The sequence below is a fragment of the Rattus norvegicus genome, chromosome 16 (assembly GCF_036323735.1).
Source record: "Rattus norvegicus strain BN/NHsdMcwi chromosome 16, GRCr8, whole genome shotgun sequence".
NCBI lineage: Eukaryota > Metazoa > Chordata > Mammalia > Rodentia > Muridae > Rattus > Rattus norvegicus.
The window spans coordinates 74591381-74596751 of NC_086034.1; the positions used below are offsets into that span (position 1 = coordinate 74591381).

Consider the following 5371-nt stretch of genomic DNA (forward strand, 5'->3'; position numbering starts at 1 on the left):
TAAGTTTACCTTCAATTTTACTTTCAGAGGTAACATCGATCAAATTCTTGTGATACAGATAGAGTTGTGATTTTTGACATCACAAACCAGGAAAATGTAAGCTGAACTTGCTCGAGGAGAATAGATAAATGCATAGCCGCCCTTACTGATGAGCAGTAAAGGCTGGTGATATCTAGTTTCAAAGAAGCTATGGGGAAAATACACTCCATTTACAGGAATGCGTATCATAGGGGCCAGTCTAGAAGGCAGCTTTTCCCTCATTCAGTAAATTAGAAATTACTGGTAAGGCAGACAGGCTCTTCTCCCTACATAAATGTGTGTGTGTGCGTGGGATGAATATACCCGTCTCAGAATGTTCATAGCAGAAATGTTTGTAGCATCAAGCAAACAATCCTGGAGATAAACAATACTGCCCAAATCAGACATGCAAAGCAGATGTGTGCAGCTGCACAGACCCAAATAGAAGAATCCAAAGATGGACAGTCAGCTTTAAAATAGACGTCGGGAAAGAATACGAACACACTGTGACTTCATACAAAGTTAAAACCAAGCAGGCTACAGTACATTAGGTATTGGGTATATGATAATATTACATGTTAATACAGATAACTAAGACAAGGATCAACCTCATGGCTACCTCCAGGTATGGTACAAGGGAAACTTAGAATCTAGGAAAAGCCTAAAGAAAAACGGAAAAGGAACAGTCGGGCCTTTCACTTTTTCTTTTCTTCCCAAGTTGTGTTGGTAAATAACCACTCTGACTTAAAACTGTTGCTTAAATCTTATAAACATTGGTTTAAAAATACTCAACATTTAGTAAAAACAAGTCTTGGGAAACAGTCTGGCACTGACAAACTAAAAGACAGACTACAAAAGTATGAATTATATGTGAAATGGACGTGGTATTAAAAAAAAAAAAAAGAGTCGATGTTACAGTCCCTGCCTCAGCTCAGCAAAGAGGTGGGGGAAGCCTGGTCCCATTATCCAGAATTCTCCGCCTACTTCCACTTGTTACAGGCTAACTGCCGGAGTATGGTTAAGAGCAACACCACAGTTCGATTACTGCATTGTCTAGGTTTAGGGCATTGGTGCACTAGAGAAGAAAACATGCTGTTCACCAGGAGGTCCTGGTTTGGGTTTTTATTGTTCCCCAAATGCCTTGCTTTGAAACTTGTGAATGCTCTTGGCCAGTCATTGCACGTGAGTACATGGTGTTCTGATTGGCTGAAACAAATCACATGTTCCCTCTTGGCTCTACTGGGAACTGGGTCTCTTTAACCCACATAACTGAGGGTGAAAGGAGAAACTGATACCAGAATGTTCATTTCCAAAAGATTCAAATATATTCCTAGTGGCAAAATAAAAAACAAACAAACAAACAAAAAAACACCAGAGTCTGAGTTAGTGTTAGTGAGCCTGACGGGATCGCCTAATCCAACTTAAACCAAAGCAAAACCAGTGGTCCAGCAACTGAGTATTTGTGTTTATTGGGTCCCTGGGAGTCTGCGATAGAATTATAGGCTTTTAAGTCATTAGTGGAACCCTAAAGAACAAGGGTGAAGGAAAGGGGTGGGTAGAGGGTCCAAAGTACACGGATGAGACAGTTGTTATTAAATGTGGCACGTTTTCAAGGTCTATAAACTACCTGTCCGTCTCCTGAGCAAGGTGGGTTGCACCTGTCAAACAGACGAACTAAATAAAAACGTCAGGAAATGGGATACTGTACAGGCCATTCTGCAGCCGGGCGAGCTGCCGCTTGGTGTCTACACGCCAGGCAGCGTTACTGCTTCTCTATTGGTACCAGAAGTGCTTGGTGGAGCTCCGTGGCTGTACTATCTGAAAGAAGGCCGCTTGGAGCAAGGCCCTCGGCCTAGTGGGGATTTCCTTCCCTTTGCCTCAGCGGCTTCAGGTGCAGTCTTTGCCCATAGCAAGTTGACTGGAGGCAGTAGCATCGAGTATCAGGTTAAGAGGAGCCTTCTTCAGGCCAGCTCTCTGGCATGTCATGTGACCGTCTGACAACTCCACTGCCTTATTCCTTGGGGCAGGTCTCAGGGTCAGTCAATATCAAATCAGAGGGTTTTCGTGACCCCTCCCACCTTGCATGACTCCTCCCACTTTGCATGACTCCTCCCACTGTGCATTCAGCCCAGCAACTGTACAAAAACAAAAATAGGGAACACTTCAGGCAACGTGGTAAAGGGATTTAGGGTTAAAGGCATGATTTGAGTGGAGGAAGGGAGGGTGTTGGTGGTTAGAATGGTGCCCCCCCCCCCAGCCTAGGGACATCTCAATGGCTCCCCGAAGGTTAAGTTTTTTTGAGAGGTGTTCTGCACCTCTCTAATGTGGAATTGCTTTCTGGGAGGTCAGCAGTGCTGTGATAAAAGCCCATTTGGAAAAAAAAAAATCAATCTGAAACATTAAAGTGGAAATAATTCCATGCTCAGCTATAGAAAGTAGGAAACACATTTCACTGATGAAAAGCTTTTAAACATAATATAGACCTTCATTTCCTAATCCATAAAGTGAGAGGTTTGGATCAGGCGACCTTGAAGGTCATTTGTCCCCCTTTGTTTTGGTTTTAGGAGTCTTAAACTCCCTCTTGCATATTTTTAAGAGTCTCAGGGGTTGGGGTTTGTTTACATATCTCTGATTTTTTTTTCTCTGTTCACTCACCATTTCCATCTGCATTTCTAACTTGGATAAGTATGTCTCCGTGTGTGGGGTGAGTTGTGGTAAACCCCGCTGCTAAGCATATATAGCCAAGATCCCTTCCATTTTTAATACGCTATGATTTTCATAATGCCTGCGCTTGTTTTCCCCGTCTGAAAAATAGAAGCAGTAATTCCTGCATCTCTCCTTCTCCAACTGCTGAGTCGTGGGTATTTGGAATATTGGATGTAAATAATGGTGTGGAAGCTCCCGGGTGCCCTGCGTTCTTGGAGCTCTGCTCTAGACTGTGACAACCCTGGAATACCTAAGCGTTCCAGCTTTTATCGCCACCCGACCTTCCTGTCTCCAAGCACGCACACGGCCCAGCCCTGCCACCCTTCCTCAAGGTAAATCACAGAATTAATTTTTCATGTGTCTGTCTTGTGCAGACTTCTGGGACACCCGAGGCTGCTGCTTTTCAACTTCCTTCAGCCCTAGCAAGAGGTCCGGAGGTATAGCGCCAGCCCTTTCACAGGTGGCCTGCTCCTTCCAAGGCAGGAACATCCTCCCATGTCCCATGATATGAGTGAGGGTATCAGCTGGCCTTCCCACACCTTGTCCTCTCCTCTGTCCCCAGTCCAAGGCACTCCTTCACCTGAGCACATTGTGTACTATGCCGCTAATGTAAAGTCCCCCGAGTTTCTTCTTTCTGATTCTCTTTCTTTTATCAAATACTTCTTCACTTTGAGAAAAGCTTGCCGGCTCCTCCATATTCTACAGTGCGGAACCCTCAGTTTTTAACAAAGAGAAAGGGCGTTCTCGTGCATTCTTTATTAAGCTCCTCGTGGTGATCAGGATGAAGTGAGGTAAATCTGTGGCTTAACCAGGTATAAATCATGGCTGTGCCTTCCAGGGATGGCCTTTGGCAAATGTGTATAGTTGGCACCTACACGTTAACACTCCTATTCTTGCCACAGCAGTCAGCCAATCCATTCCTGACTGCGAGTGTTCACCGGATGCATGAGGAGCCCACCAGGGTCCTGGTAGTCATGGAAACTCTGTGATGTCATCAAGCGAGCGCCTTCCAGTGAGAGGATGCAGCCCATGGAGGACAACGGACAGTGAGCGGGGTCTCTATGCCTGCCTCTTCTATGTTTGGTTTCCCCGTGTTTACGAATTGCCATCGAATGTGAAAAATGAGTGATCAGACAATACTTGTTAAGCCATTAAACAGATGAGCCAAACAAGGTCCTACTGGCTATCATTTGTGGTAGAGATAGGATCTCTACCAAGGTTACTCTGCTTGAAGATCCGGGTTCTTATCAGGTGCCGTGCCTAATGCCCTGTGAATTTTTCTCATCTACTTAAAATGGCAGCCCTCTAAGACAGTTATCTTTGACTTGCAGCTCTGCTCCAGGAAGTCCATCACCTTGTACAAGCTCTTGCTACACGTGCTGAGGGCACTGGGACCCGTCTTCCTTCACAGTTTGGCTTTCTCACCAAACAGCCAAGGTGTCCCCTTCGCAGCAAGGAAACATGCTGGCTCCTGCTCTAAGTAGGCTAGCTCTCTGGCGTTCTGTGTGGCTTTTGACTTCATGCACTTGAGCCCCGGGAACATCTCTACAGACCGGTGTGCTACTTTTCAAGACAGGCGCCATGTACTCAGCATCTCTCTGTCCTTCTGGCAGAGCCTGCTGCTCAGTTGGGGTGACGGCATCATCAGTCACCCGTATGGTGCGAGCTGCAGCTGGCACGGCCATATGGGTGCGCTGAAAGTTCTGAATAACGGCAGGGAGCTTTGTCGGATCGTTCGGAAAGCTGGAGTATGGGACCAGGAGTCCCTTGGCACAGGGGAACTTCTAGTCAGATCCTCTGCCATCTCCACTATCCTTCTGAACTTAGTAAGCTGTACCTCGCGGCAAAGTAGGAGAAATAAATGTATGCGTGGCGGAACTTATGAGCAAAACCACTGCAGCAAAACCCAGCTCAAACTTGTCTGTAACAAAGTGGTTTCCTTCCTTGGAGCCTAGACCATTGGCTTCCTGGCACAGGAGAATTTCAACTTAATGAATGAGCCCTTTCCTTTCCTCTTTTGCTTACCCCCTTAAACCCAGACTTGGAAAACTTGAACCTTCCACAGGGTTCGCTTAACTATTCTTCGCACAAGAAGAGGAGGAAACCTTAAGCGCATCGCTGGGGACAGGGGATGCTGGGAATGAGTGAAGCGGACTCATCCTGCCTTGACATGGCAGCCATTCTGGAGATCTAACACAGAGGCTGGGTGTCAAGCCTGGGGAGCCAAGGAACCACCCAGCAAAGGACTCAGATATCTCAGTGTAGTGCAGAACGAAGACAGCCTGGGGGATCTCTAGCAAACCCAAGCTTCCCAGGATGCTGGAAAGTCCAGCTGTAATCTGCCGTCCAGCCTCATGTAGCCTGAAAGGATGTACGTTCCTTGTCCAGATGGAAAACACCTCTGGGGTGCAAAAGCATTAAGTTCCAGCTCCTCAGACAGGAGCATGCAAAACTACCTGGGAACATGGATGGGAAGGCCAGTCCTGTGGGGGCAGGGAGGACTGGGGGACAGGGACAGCTCCCAAGCATTAGGGGACCTTTGCCACTAACAAGGAAAGGGATATATTCCAGGATATGGTGCACTCAGAATTTTGGATGACTCTTTCAATGTACAGAAAGTCTCTCGTGCCTCAGATAGTGGTAGCTA

At 46.5% G+C, this 5371-nt stretch overlaps 1 long non-coding RNA gene across 4 annotated transcripts; it reads left to right on the forward strand.

The window, feature by feature from the left end:
- Positions 1-2928: 2928 nt before the first annotated feature.
- LOC102553995 (uncharacterized) lies at positions 2929-4640 on the forward strand. 4 transcript variants are annotated; one of them, XR_005495016.2, is made up of 4 exons: positions 2971-3056; positions 3430-3515; positions 3627-3975; positions 4056-4640. It is a non-coding gene; the product is annotated as an uncharacterized LOC102553995 (long non-coding RNA). The 4 variants fall into 4 exon arrangements; XR_001841664.3 differs by having other exon boundaries at positions 2933-3056; positions 3627-4640; XR_005495017.2 differs by having other exon boundaries at positions 3630-4640.
- Positions 4641-5371: the final 731 nt, after the last annotated feature.